The sequence below is a fragment of the Panthera pardus genome, unplaced genomic scaffold (assembly GCF_024362965.1).
Source record: "Panthera pardus isolate Hobbes unplaced genomic scaffold, ASM2436296v1 HiC_scaffold_12, whole genome shotgun sequence".
NCBI classification, from domain to species: Eukaryota; Metazoa; Chordata; class Mammalia; order Carnivora; family Felidae; genus Panthera; species Panthera pardus.
Genome location: NW_026526677.1, coordinates 70,112,106 through 70,127,879, shown reverse-complemented (window position 1 = coordinate 70,127,879; position 15,774 = coordinate 70,112,106). Strand labels below are relative to the sequence as shown.

General features: G+C 35.0%; 1 long non-coding RNA gene across 2 annotated transcripts in view; it reads right to left on the bottom strand.

Moving 5' to 3' along the window:
• The window catches only part of LOC109267319 (uncharacterized), a 204,525-nt gene extending 190,500 nt beyond the window's left edge, over positions 1–14,025 (bottom strand). For both annotated transcript variants that reach the window (XR_008421243.1, XR_002080029.2), the window contains exons 1-2: positions 13,801–14,025; positions 10,671–10,746 (exon numbers count right to left, since the gene is read on the bottom strand). This is a non-coding gene — a long non-coding RNA (uncharacterized LOC109267319). The remainder of the gene's footprint in view (positions 1–10,670; positions 10,747–13,800) is intronic.
• Positions 14,026–15,774: the final 1,749 nt, after the last annotated feature.

Here is a 15,774-nt window from a genome sequence, read left to right as displayed (position 1 = left end):
CATTTTACAGATGAGAAAAAAAGTTCAAAGAATAAATAATTGATTCAAGGTGACCAAGCTAAAAAGTGGCAGCACAAGAATTCAAATACAAATCTGACTACTAAGCCATGATAATACTAAACATTTACATTACATCAAATCTAGAATGCACTTTTTTTACACCTCTGAAATCAGGATGAGCCCAACCCGTAACTGATATTTTTATTAAATTACAATTATTAGCCTTTTTTTCTATCTTAGTGGCATTAAGTGCATAAAGATGATGCATTTCTCAGCCAATGGTTTATTTGATTCAACAAATGTGTTAACAGTACTTTTTATGCAGTAGGCATCACACCTTAAATCTACTAATTCATCTAATTCTCACAAGAACCTTGTGATATAGTCTTTTATTATCATTTTCATTCTACAGATAAAAAGACTAAGGCATAAGACAGTTAAGTAGCTTGTGTTCTCTCCCCTCTCCAACTTAACAGCTAGAGCACATTGTACTTAGTATTTGAAACCCAGATATGGTTCCAGATTCTGTGATTAAAACCAGTAAATTGCATGCATTGATGCTATGCTATAAACTGCTATGCTACATCAGCTCTCTCTGCACTGCTTTTCTGTCCAAAGATGTCCTTAAGAATTATTTGTAGGTTTTTAACAAGACAGTAGATTTCTTCAGCTCTCTATAATTTCACAGTACCTAGCACAGTGTCTTGTTCATTGCCTCACTGGCAAATGCAGAATAAGTCTTTATTGAGTCTAATCTTAATACAAATATCAAAAGTAAAAATTTAACAGATTTAGTGTAGCCTTTCAGCTTTCCTCAGGTGATGTTTACTGATGGATTCATTTAATTCAGTGGTTCTCAATAGGGCAATTTTCCTCCCAAGGGACATTTGTTGATGTATGGAAACCTTTTTCACACCTGGGGATGGGAATGGAGCTGCTACTGGCATCTAGTGAAAAGAAACCCTGAATTCACTGAATAGATATGGAGCACCTTCTCAAGCCAAATTTTTCTTATCTATAAATCTAGAAATTCATAGTATCAAAAAAATTCTTTTGATCTGAATGTACTCCTACTCAATACATGAATTCCCTTTTCAGCAACCACATCAGATAGTCTTAAGACTCTATCTGAACACCTCACCTTCAGGGGCCAAAATTTTATAGACTCTGGGGAAGCCCACCCATTTCTAAAACCATTAATTACAATTCATAACGGACATGCAAGAAACATGGCTACAATTCTGCTTAACATCAAATAAACCAGGCTGTATTACTATGGCTGATAAAAGCACTATTAAAAAAAATCACCCATGACTTTTTCAAAATTACTGTTCTTTAACATGCAGTCTCAGTTCACTAACTAAACTCTTTCTTCATCTTAAATGCAATTTTCCACACAGAATATTTCTGACTAATGGTTCTTAGATAATCCTCAGAAATGTCAGTACCCTTCACTAATTCAGATTATCAGAGAAAAGCCAATCTCAAATAAGGACATTTAAAAATTATGACATAGCTATAAAATTGCCTCTTTATTACTTCTAAATGCTGTTTTCATTCATCCATGCAATAAGCCCTTTTGTATTCCCATGCTGGACCTCAGAAATACAGATGGAATAGAACCAAACCCTGGGATGAAGGTATCCACAGTCTGACAGAGGAGGCAATCATACTACATTGTGACTGCAACCAAGGAAAGACTGATGAGGAAGTCACCAATTCTATCTGGGGGACTTGAGAATTTACAGAAGAGTTGCCTGAGCTAAGGTTTCAAAGATTTGTAGCATTTCCTGGACAAAACAAGGGAAGAGCAGGTGCAAACACACCAAGTCTGAAGGAATGAAGAGCATTCTGAGAACGTACATAATCCAGCAGGCTGACACTCAAGCCCTGTGTACGGGATCTCCAAGGCAGGAGATTTTGTGGAAGCTCATATGTGCCCTGGTAGAGAGTTTGGACTTTATCCCAGGACCCAAGAGACCAAGTCAGAATGCACTGTAGAAAAGATCACTGGCAGAAGCGAGAACAAATTGGAACTGAGAGAGACTGGCATGCAAAGGTGATGGTGATTTATCTAGACATCTTGGAAAGGAACTGTCCTTCTTACAACAGTATCTGCCTAGCTTAATGAAGACCTAGAGTTTATTTTAAATGGAGCATATCAATTGCTATCATTGTATTAGGTCACTAAAGGGCATGGAGAACAACTGTGGATCTTATGGAGGAGCCAACTAAGTCCAAGGAAGGAAAGTAGTTGTACTTAAGTGATACAGTAGTTAGAGAAGACATAGGAGGAGCACTCAGGGCTCTAAATATCCAACCCTTTCCACTTTTTCTACTGATATGAGATTGTTGTTATTTGTTTGTGAAAGGCTGTTTTTTTTTATCATGTGAGCAATTAAATGCTTCTCCTTTTTTTCTCTCCCATCATTCACCTGATGTTCTATTTACCCAATTAATTTTTACTGTGTATAAAGAGAGCCCTTTCAAAGCCAAGGTAAATTTCAGCCTAGACCTTGTCAACCTGCTGTTAATTCCTAATTAACTGAGATGAAAATGAATGGAGGTTTATTGTTATTGAGCTTCTGAAAGCCTTCTGCTTACACTGGATTTGGAAGCACTTGACAGAAGGATTGTGTGCCTTATATTCTGAACTCGACAATGGACAGATGACAGAGCAAGGGAGCCATCACAGGGCTATAGGACCCAGATGGGCAGGATGTTTCCCAAATTCCTTAGTAACTACTGTATTGATGCAGGGGGAATGCTCTAGGAAATGGCATTGGAGTAGGGTCAGAGTTCAAACCTTACACTGGTGACATCCTTGCATCTCCAAATTGAATAGTCTTGAGAACCTCAATATTGATGTAAGACAGGATTATCACTGCAAGTTTGTTATCATTTATTATTCTCATTCACACAACTATGGGGGTGATTATGATTCTGTGAAATTGGAAGTAATGACTACCCACAATTTCCTATGCTTTGTAAGTAGCTATAACAAGGAGAGAGAGAGAGAGTGAGAGTGTGGGGTAGAGGACGGTCAGAGAACACACACTACATAAATTTTCTGAAGGTTGCATAACAGCTTCTTTCTTCAAAAAAGAAGAAATAAAGTCAGCGGTTAATTTGTACAAAGTCACTTGGGAGAACCAAGAGTTATTTGCTGCTGAACCCACTCTCTTTGTAAAATCATTCATCTCCACTCCTCTAGTTTCCACAGGTAGGGACCTCTCCTACACAGTGGCATTCAAAGCCTCTTTCAAAGCCTATCCCAGGTCTTCCCAGGGGTGGCAGTTGCTTATCTGTAGGGTTTAGGAGATGGACCTCCATGCAGCCTTTTATTCTCTTAATCAAGGTGAAATGTTAGTGAGCTGACTGCAAACCTTAACTACTTTCTCCAACTTCATTTTATGAGAAATAAGCTGATCTCAGTCTCTATATCTTGGGCTCCACAACCATCTCCTAATTCATTCTAAATATGAGCAAAGAAATTTATTTACTAAGTACTCCTAAAACACCTAATACTTTAACCACTCTACTGTGTGATACCTACTGCCTTGGAAGACTGACAATCTGGAATATATATAACTGAAAGTCTGGAGAGACTTTACTCTCCTCCTGAAACAACCAAAAAATGGACAAAATATATCAAACTATGGTTTTGAAGATACTGGAAATCAGGCAAAGAATGACAGTGGTCCCTAAGAATAGGAAGTAAATAAGAGATAAAGTTGCCCAACTCTCTTGAGAGTGTTCAATACAGAGGGGAGGAAACCAGACAGAGCCCACTGAACTTCCTAAGTTGAGGAAATGAAATTAAAAGTCCAAAAGGACCAAGGTGGTTAGAGAGCAGACTCCTGTAAAGGAAAGAATAGCACAGAGAGAACTCTGAAGATCTGAAAAAATTTTCCTAGATTATTTAGCTAAGTGCTGATCAACATGTGCCTGTAAGGAAATGACCTAACACTGGGGGAAAAGGCACCCAAAGAATTAGAAGGAACACTGCCTGATCTTACATAGGCATATTGGAAAACTTCATAAATCATGGGGAATGGGGTAGAATACCCAAAAACTCTTGCTTTGATAGTGGCAAATAGTTATCTCTAGATCGAGTACTACTTGAAACCCAACTAATAAATCTTAAAAGTAAAACTCACAAGGATCAATCTATATCCAAGGAAAAGGACTGTATCCAGAACAAAGCTCAAGAAAACTTATAGGAATACAAAGATATCAAGCCCCCCAACAAGGTAAAAAAAAAAAAAAATCCATGTCTGGAATCCAGTCACATAGCAAAAAAGCAGGAAAATACAACCCGTTATGAGAAAAAGCAAAACCCACCCACAACTGACATAAATGTTAAAGTTAGCAGAAAAGGAAATTAAAACATAATGTTATTCCATATGTTAAGAAATAGAAACATAGAAGGTATTTTTTTAATCCCAGTTACACTTCTAGAATTAAAAAATAAAATATGTGAAGTGAAAAATGCACTGGTTGAGATAAACAGCCAATTATAATTTGCAGAAAAGAGGACTAGTAAACCTGAAGACATTGTGATAGAAACTCTCCAGAATCAATCACAAAAAATAAAATATGTAGAAGGATAAAGAGGAGATTAAGGAAAGAGCATGAAAGTCCAAATATACAAATAAGTAGATCCCTGAAATTTATGTGTGTGTAGGGGAGGGGATTATTTGAAGAATAAGGACACAAAATTTTTTCCGTATTTGACTGATATTATAAATGTAGGGAGCCAAGAAGTTCAAAATACAAAAAAAATGAAAAAACTATACCAAGGCACATCATAATCAAACTGCTCAGAACCAATAGTAAACAGAAAAATCTTAAAAGCAGCCAGAGAAAACACTACAAGTTACATGTACACAGGAATAAAGACAAGAATGACAGCAGACTTCTTATTGGAAACACAAGCGAGAAAAGAGATAACATTTTTTAAATACAAAAGGAAAATAACTGTCAATTAGACTTCTATACCCAGAAAAACAACTTTTGCAAATGAAGGTGAAATTATGACTATTTCACACACAGAAAATCTAAAAAAATTCAACACCAGGAGTTCATCAGTACAATAAATGTATTAAGAAAAAGGTCCTTTAGGCAGAAGGAGAGGAAAATATGAATCTACATAAAGGAAGGAAGAACACCAGATATGGTAATACCTTTATATAAAGATAACTGACTATTTAAAACCAGGAATCAACAGACTACAGCCCACTATGTTGTGGTATGAATGTTGTTACCTCTCCAAATTTCATATGCTGAATTTTGGCAACAGGAATTGCCTAAAGGTGATGGTATTAGGAGGTGGGGCTTCTGGGCAATGAGTAGGTCCTGGGAAGTGGACCCCTCATAAATGGGATTAGTGTCTTATCAAAGAGGCTCCAGAAAGATCTCTTGCCCCTTCTTCCATGTGAGGTTACAACAAGAAGTCTGCAAACTGGAAGAAGGCCTTCATCTGACCTTAATCTCAGACTTCTAAGCCTCCAAAACCATGAGAAACAAATTTCTGTTGTTTATAAACTATGCAGTCTATGATATTTTGTGATAGCTGCCAAACAGACTAAGACCAAATCCTTCTTGCTTTTTTTAAAATAAACTACTATTGGAAAACAGTCATTCTCATTAATTTATGTATCACCTATGACTGCTTTGAGCTACAACAGTAGAGGTGATTTGTTGCAAGAGACCATATGGCACACAAAGCCTAAAATACTATCTACCTCTTTATAGAAAAAAAATGAGAGTATATGGTTAAGATTCTTCACTATGTGCAAAATGATGTAATATTTTTTGAAAGGTGTAATAAATTAAAGATGTATGCTATAAATCCTTAAGCCACCACTAAATTAAACAAGGAGTTGTAGTTAACAAGCCAATGAAAGATATAAAGTGGAATCATATTCAATTAATCCAGAATATAAGGAAAGTAGAAGAAGAGAAAGAATAGATGAAACTACTAAGAAAAAGAAGGTATATTTATACCTAACATATCAATACTTATATTAAATGTAAATGGCCTAAATACCTCGATTAAATGGTAGATATGATCATATTGGATTAAAAAGCAAGATCAAACTATATGCTGCCAAAAGGAACACACTTTAAACATAAAGACATTAACAGACTAAAAGTAAAGGAATGAAAAATAATATACCATGTTAACATTATCAAAGGAAAGCTGGAATGGCTATATTTGAACAAAGGATATTTCAGAATAAAGAATACTGTCAAGGGGTGCCTGGGTGGCTCAGCTGGTTAAGCAGCTGACTTCAGCTCTGGTCATGATCTCATGGTTCCTGAGTTCGAGCTTCACATCAGGCTGTGTGTGACAGTGTGGAGCCTGGAGCCTGCTTCAGATTCTGTGTCTCCCTCTCTCTCTATGTTCCTCACCACCACCCCCCTTCCCCTGCCTTGCTCGCTCTCTCTCTCTCTCTCTCTCTCTCTCTCAAAAATAAAGATTTAAAACAATTTTTAAAAAAATAATACTGTCAAGGATAAAGAAAGTTATTTGATAATGATAAGTAGGTTAATTCATGAAGAGAATATAACAACCCTACACATTTATGCATGTAAAAACAAAGTAAGCAAAATGTATGAAGCAAAAACTAAGAACTGAAAGGAAAAATGAATCCACAATTATAGTCAGATTTAGAATAATGTAATTAAAACTACAACGAGTACCACATCCCACCTATTAGCATTAAATTATTAAAGCTTAATTATTAAATTATAAAGCTTATCTTAAAAGTTGGCAAGGAGGTAGAAGGGCTAGATATCTCATACACTGCTGGTAGGACTTTGGAAAAATAGTTTGGAAGTTTCTCAAAAAGTTAAATGTGACCTACCATATGACCCAAACTTCTACTTCTAGATATGCATGCAGGAGAAATGAAAGCATATGATCATATGCTTGTGTCCAAGGGCTTGTACACAAACATTCACAGAATCTTTATTTGTAATAGCCAAGAACTGGAAATAACCCAAATATCCATCAATATGTGAGTGAATACACAAACTATGGTATATACATACATTACGATACTAATCAGCAATGAAAAGAAATGAACTACTGATAAGTGTTAAACTATGGAAGAATCTCAAAATAATTATGCTAAGTTAAAGAAATAAACCCCCCCCAAAAAAGAGAGACTATATACTATATGATTTCATATATAGAAAATTCTATTAAATGAAAACTAATCTTACAGGAACAGAAAGTAAATCAGTCATTACAATGGGATGAAGGTAGAGGAGACCAGGGAGTAGCTAGTGAGAGGAATTATGAAGGTGCCATGAGGATAGCATAACTTCTAGGAGTTATGTTTTTATTAACTTGATTGTGGTAATAGCTTCACAGGTACATGCTTATGTCAAAACTTACCAAATGGTATACTTTACATGTGGCTTATCATACATCAATTAATCCTCAGTAAAATTATTTTTAAAAATGTATAGAGAGAATCACTGGTCTGTATCAAGGTCAGCCAAAGGTGGCTTGAGAGTGCCCACAAAGCATAACTGCTTTGTCTGCAGAGAGGTACAGGCCAAGTGGCTCCACAGTGTTCCTGGCCCCTCCCACTGTCACCTTCCAGTGCCTGAGAGAATATTTCTTCTAAACCCCATTTTCTTCCTGTGAGGTCACATACAGCTTCTGTTCCCCTCATCTCAAAGGTGTGGTAGGAGGCAGTTCTTCTTACCCACCACCATCTTTTCAAAACAACTCTCTCTGCCAGCACCAAACACTGACAGGCACTAGGGGAAGAAGAACTATCCACAGCTTTCAAAGACTGCCAATGCCTAATTGGCGCTGTTAGATTATACAAGGGCTTCTTCTTATGTAATCATGTAGGAAGTATCCATGCTGGAAAATAACTTTTAAAGTACCAACAGTGTAATCCATCATTTTTTTTTCATCAATGTACTTCCCTGCACAAAGAGGAACAGTGTATAAATTAAGGAATTAGGGTAAGATTATAGATGTTTTGCTCTAACACAGTACCTTATATGTGCTTCCCTCTATGTAAAGTCTGAAAAGTTCTTTCCATCAATACCACCCATATTCTATACTAGATACACATAGGAGACAATACTTGATGCACCCCCAAGTGATGAATCAATTGTCAAAATACCACTTATACATTAGCCAGAGGAAGACTAGACCAAGATCTCAAACTAGAAATTGAGAAAATGATAATTTGAGGAATTCAGAATTCTACTGAGTACAAATAAAGTCACCACTTGGACTTGATTTTCCACAAATTGACTTTTAAAACTGATAGCACTTAGACTTTGATGTGAAACATATTAATCTCAAATATATTCCACATGTTTTAAGATACAGAAATCTATTTAAGGGATACCAAGATGGTAATAGTCCATTTGGAGAGTGACATTTTCGTGGTGGTAGGAAAGATGGAAAAAAAAACTTCCCCAGTGTTTGTCAAGCAAAAGAAAGTGGGATCCCACAGCTTCCATGGACCCTCGCTGATATAAGCAATATAAGATAGAAAGAGGATTTTCTTCAGCTGAACCAATAGGCAAGAAATCTATCCACAGGCTTATCTTTCTTATAATCAGAAAAGGGCAAATTCTGTATTATCACTATATAATATATTCAATCACATTTCCGTTTCTGAGAGCAGATGAAAAGTGGGAAGCCTGGGATTCTAAATTAATTCCTTCTATTCCTTTTCAAGACATAGCTTCTGTGCTATAGAAGGGTATCACTGCTCCCTTCTCATTTCTTATTTATAAGTCAAACTCCCTGTCCTAATCATCTCCAGCTCTTCCCCACAGCTAAATGGTTTCAAAGAAACTGAAGTTTGGCATCTTTTGCAAAATGCCTACTGCTTTACTCCTTAAATACTCATATTGATTTTAGAGTTAAATAAAGTTAGTATGCCCAAGGATAATTCTGTATACCTACTGCTATCTCTGATTCTGACTGCTAATCCAATAGAATCATTGAAATAGTCAGAACTCTTTGATTCCAAGAGATAGAAATCCAACCCTGGGTTTTTTCTACAAGCCTGTAAATATAACCATAAACAATTTCAAGCTTATATCCTTCTAGGCTAATGGCCAGAAAGCAATTTTGAATTGCATATATGCAATTCAAGATGCTCAGAAAGGACTCTGATTTCTGCACCCCAAGACTGAGGTGTTATGATTTTCTGCCTACACCAAAATCACATAATTTGGCTGAGGAGGGAGCAATTTTTATAAAGGAAGGGGAAAAGGGGGAAGAGTGGGGAATAGGAAGTAGGAAGGGGGGGAAGAGGTTAGGACACATAAAACCACTTGATGAATAGTTGGAAATTGGGAAACCAGTTTACTACATTTGTTCATCTTACACATTAGGTTTGGTTATTCATCTTACAGACCTTTTGAACCATCATAAAAAGTAACACTGATATGTGTTACCATCAAGCAATGGTAGGTGTCTTAATTTCATGGTCCAAAGGAATGGAATTAAACTATTGGCAGTTTTATTTGAACTACAGATTAGACATTCTCCCTTAAGTTAAAAAAAATTAAAAATACCAAGAATTATGACATAGGTAACAGGTAGAATTCTTGTTTCAAGTAGAATAACCCTACATAAAATTTTGTGCTTGCTTGCTACTTCTTAACTGTTGCTAGAAATCTGCCTTCTAGCAGAATCTCTGCTAGAGATTTCTGCCTTCTTTCACCTTAAAACTTCAAAGAGTAAAATAGCTTCTCTCATATTGGCCCCTAAGTCTCAAAACTTTGAGGTTTGAACAGTTTTCCAAAATGTGCTTTCACTTACAATGCAATTCTCTAAACTGATTTCAAAGTGGTAGATTTGGGCATTGTCCTCCATCTGTGTTAGTCATGGGAGGGATGCTTTCAGAAGATGAAAAAGAGATGTGCTTCGTACTGGAAAAATTCACAAGAAAACTCAACTAGGCTAACATCACCTTCTGTGTTATAGTCCCCTGGTGAGTCCTTCATCTTCTTATCCAGAGTGAGACCCCATGATGCTGCCCCACTTGCCACACAAACAGAAACAAAATGATGCTCCCCTATCTGAAGACACCTTAGACACCTTACTAACTTTCATAAAGACCTTCCCTTCATAACATCTGTTATTTCTTCCAGCACAAATTATCACAGTAAGGTTTATTCTTTATGTAAAAAAAAAAAACGTTTCCTATAGAAAACTGAAAATATAAATAAAATATTTCAAGAGATTACACCAGCTTTTTTCATTTGACATTGTATCACAAGCATTTTTCATGCAACTAAATGTGAAAACATGGTTATGTTGGCTGCAAACTATAATTCAGTCATATTAATGTGCTGTATTTTACTTAATCATTAGTATGTTTTCATGTTTTTTCTATTAATAACACTATTAAATATCCATAAATCTTTTTCTACACCATTATTACTTTGAAATTTATCCCCAGAAATTGATTTATCTCCTTCGATCTGTAATTTCTTTTCAAACTCTTAATACATATTGCCAAATTTCTTCTAAGTATGAATTAAATTCTCACTCTTACTAACAGAATCTGAGAGTAATTATCTTTGCCATCAATGGTATCATCATGTGAGTATTCTCAACAAAATTTAAGCAAAGTTATCAAAATAAAAATTTGAGATGGATTTTCACTCACCAGCTGACTTAATTTGCACCATGACTAGCATCCCAGTTGCTGATGTATTTTAAATGCAGACTTGCTTGTCAGTAACCTAAATGTTTATCAAAAAGGGGACAGTTAAATTATGGTACATTTATATATGTATTCCAACTATATGCAAGCAATAAAAAAAACTGAGAAATATCCATGCTTCTTTTTAAAAAAAACCCAAACTATATACGTTTCTACATACAGTAGTAACTGCATATAGTGTATACATATATGTTGTGTATATATCATGTATATAAAACTAAATATTCATAGAAAGATAAAAGGTCTGAAGAGATAAGCACCAAACCACCATGAACAGTCTTAACCTAGAAAGAGTGGGTTTCTTGACAGGGGGTGGGAGATTCTAGAGATGGAAATTTCAACTTGGATTTTACCACAATAAGCATTTATTATTTTGGCAATTATGCCTCAGTTAGAATAGATACAACACTCCATTAGAATTAATAGATATTTTTACTACCCTGTAAGGAAATTTTATTTTATAGATTTTGAAGCCATGAAGTAATTTCTGAGTGAGATGGGGAGAAAAACTAATTTTTTTATATCTACCTTTATAATATTTTAAGATCTACCTGGTAAATTTAGAAACAAAAAAAGTGTATTGTGGGTATAATTTGACTTGATCTTAAAATAATAATACTTTGTATATTTGAACATCAATGTGGGAGGGGGAGAAAAACACAAAGCAGAAAATATCAAAGGAAAGATTCTCTGGGAAGATTTATCATCCTCTCAAATGCTCTGGGTACAAGTCTAGGCATTATCCTGTACTCATTTCACTCTGATCTTCTGTATCCAATGTGGGTTGTATCTCCCAGTTCAACTCAGATCTACACCTCCTCTTCTCCCAAAGTCAAGGTCCCAATTCAGGCCCACAGTTCTCTCATCCTCAATAGCTTCCTAGAGAACTTTTTGCCTCTAAGTCACCTTCTGCCTCCTGCAGCTTATGTTATTCAGCACTTCACTTGCCAAGACTATTAGATTTTCATCCACTGTAAAGTCAAATACTAATTTCTTAGTACAGCATTCAAGGACCTATGCAATGTGCTGCCTGGTCCACCATTTTTCCATCACTAGCTACTGGATGTGCCTCCCCCATCCCAACTCAACAACCAATTCACATTTCTCTATACTTTCCTTCAAGTCTAACCTCCATGACTCTGCTTGTGATGAGCCATCTATGTCCCAGTTTTTTTAAATAGACGAACTATTGTCTAAGGATGTAAGAAAGGAGGAGAAACGAGGACATTCTTAACTTTGATCACAAAGATTTGGAAGTGAAACTGTATTATTTGAATTTGAATGCAAAATTCAAATGAAATTTCAAGGCAGTGATAAGCCTGTTTCTAACTATTCTCTCTAACACCACTACAGGTGGTGGCTGTGGTAGCACACACACACACACACACCTCTCCAATCCCAGCCCCAGAGGTTTGTGGTCACTGCCTTTTGCTCTTTGGAGTCCTCTACTGGAAATTTTGAGAAGCACCGCTTGAAAATTTTTCCAACCCCCTTCTCTTTGACAATTCCTGTCCATTTTTAAGAGCCAGCTCCTCTACAACACATTCCAAAATCCCTCCAAAAAATAAACCAAAAATTAAACTCCCTTTCTTTACTCCCAAGAAATATAATGACTATTACATATATTATATAATTATATATATTCCTATATAATTATATAATATATCCCTATAATATATAGGAATATATAGGAATATATATAATATATATATTCCTATAACATATATATGTTCCTATAACATATAATATATATAATATATATGTTCCTATAACATATAATATATATAATATATATGTTCCTATAACATATAATATATATAATATATATTCCTATAACATATAATATATATATATTCCTATAACATAATATATATATTCCTATAACATAATATAATATATATATTCCTATAACATATAATATATATAATATATAACATATAATATATACAATATATTCCTATAATATATAATATATTCTTATAATATATATGTTCCTATAATATATATAATTATATATAATATATATTCCTATAATATATATAATTATATATAATATACATAGTATATATTATAAACTGTTGCTAAATTTAGGTGGGTTTATGGATTCCCAATCCCTGCCTGTTCACAAAGCAATGCATCTCAGTAAAGACCAGGAACAGCTTGAGTGAATTCATTCCAGGATGCAGCCTTACCAAGGTGTGGGGAAATAAAATTTCCCAGAATTTGTCAGTGATCCTGCAAAAAGCTTTAGCCTTCTGAGCTACAAAAATGTATATGCTCTAAAGTAAGGGAAAGCTTACTTTCACTTCTGGAAACATGTCTACATACCATAAGATTAGATCTGTCATTTAAAATTTATCCCCAAAAGTCAAGTGGGTACGTCCCAGGATAGGTACCTAGGTTAGGTGAAAAGGTTCTTGGAGAAGGGACCATTATCTACAAAGGTATTTCTATTTCAAGAAGTATTAAGTAATCCCTGTAATAAGTATCCCTGACCTTGGGATACCTCTTTGTCACAAATCCTAGAGGCAAAGGACTATCAAGTAGTTGGAGTGATTTTATTTGCATATCAAAGGGCTGGAGTCAGAAAGAAACCTTTCAGGAGAGATGGGAGACAGTTGCCTCCTTTCTCTTTGTGTGCAGAAAAAAGAAAAAAAAAGAAAAAGAAACAGAAAAAGAAAAAGAAAAAGAAAAAAAAAAGAAAAAAAGTCATTTTCCTCTTCCCTCATCTATGGGGTATCCAGCTACTTGCACTAAACAGCTAAAGTGGCCTTAATCACATCACCCAGGGGCCAAGACTAGGTCAAAGAGGAGGCCAGAGCACTTATTTACTTTGAAGTATTTAATAAGGAATGGGTCTCTGTTAAAGAATACTTCATGTGCACATTCAGCCTAAGTTAATAAAGATGAATATTAAAAACCTAAGGCCTATGAGAACTTAAATGTAGCCAATATTTGTCTTCATTTTTCTATTTTGCTACTATTGTTGTTTCTCCTCAACTCTCATCACCTGTCTCCAATCCTCCTGCCATCCATTTTGCTTCCAGAAGCCTCATTTATGTTTACTATTTACCTTGTTGTCCTGATTTTGGTATACGGCTGCTCATTAAAGCATCATTGTTTTCCAGAGGGGAGCTCTTTTTCAGTGATACAGAAGTGTTTTAATCTAGTTATAGACACCTGGGATAGTGAGTCAGCTAACCTGTAAGAGGCATGAAAGAGACATGGTAAGTCATAAATCCTCAACCATATCTCCTTGTACTAGCTGATAACAGTGAAAAAAATGCAAAGGTAGCAAATGAGCTTGTGGGATATAGAGGTTAGTGAGCTATGGCTGCACTATCCATGCTAATCATTCTCCTACTTAATATATTCATGGAAATTCTCACACCTACTTAACATATTCATGAAACTTCTAGTACTCACTTAAAATATTCATGAAACTTGCTCATTTTCAGTCCCACAGTGCTCACAAAAGTTATTACAAATAGATATGGTGGGAAAGGTAATCTGAGGACAGAATGTGTCTGCCTCCGTCAATTGTGTTAGCATCTGGTCAGAAGCAGAGACTGTATCTAATGAATTCTGACTTCTCCAAACATCTAATATTATACTTCACACACAATAAAGTTTTACGAGACTAAATGTTTGTCAAATCAAGTCATTCCTACAGGGAAAAAAATGATTAATAGAGGATGAACTAAATCCTGTCAATGAAAAACTTAATCTCTGTAAAAAAACAAGTTATCACAGTGTTGGTAAGTGTATGGAGAGATAATTACAAATACATAGCTAGTGGCCATATAAATGTGTTCATTCTCTTGGAGGACCTCTTTTTGAGATTATCAAAATTTTACTACACACACCTTTGACCTAGAAATTCAACTTCTAAAAATACATCTTGTAATTGTATGCATATGCAAAAAAGAATGTGCACAGATAAATGAATCCTGCATTGTTTTTAAAGCAAAGGAAAAATAAGCTGTATGTGCATTAATAGAGGACTAATAAACTGTATTACTTCCACTTATTAGGAATATAACATACCTACTACTAAGTTATTGACAAAAAACAAAATGTAGCAGATAGGTCTACATGATGTGAAAAAATCTTCAAGATAAATTGTTACTTGGAAAAAAATCAATTAAGATATAGAACAGTATGTTTAGAATAACCTGTGTTTTTTTGTGTGTGAAAGTAAACACACACACACACACACACACACACACACACACACAAATTTACTGAAAGATTACACAACAGACAGTTGATAGTAGTTAAGGATTTGGATGAGAAAACCAACATTTCATTCTTCATTCACTGCTTGAATTTTTATTCTTTTTAATTATGAAAAAGAAAACAATACAAAGTTAAGAACAGAAAAAGGGCACTATAAGTTCTAGCCATAGCAATCAGATACGAAAAAGATATAAAAGGCATGCAAATTGGTAAGGAAGAAGTAAAACTTTCACTATCTGCAGATGACATAATACTATTCATACAAACCCTTAAAGAATCCACCAAAAAACAATTAAAATAAATGAATTCAGTTGGAAAATACAAAATTAACATACAGAAATCTGCTGCATGTCTACACACTAATAACAAAGGAGCAAGAAGACAAATTAAGAAAACAATTCCATTTATAATTGTACGAAAAGAATAAAATACCTGTGAATAAACTTAACCAAGAAGGTGAAAGACTTGTACTCTGAAAACTATAAAATACTGGTAAAAGGACATTGCAGACTCAAATAGAATGATATTCCATGCTCATGGAATAGAAGATTTAATATTGTTAAAATGGCCAGATGACCCAAAGCAATCTACAAACTCAATGCAATCCCTATCAAAATAACCATTGCATTTTTCACATTAGAATAATCCTAAATTTTTTTTTTTTTAATTTTTTTTTCAACGTTTTTTATTTATTTTTGGGACAGAGAGAGACAGAGCATGAACGGGAGAGGGGCAGAGAGAGAGGGAGACACAGAATCGGAAACAGGCTCCAGGCTCCGAGCCATCAGCCCAGAGCCTGACGCGGGGC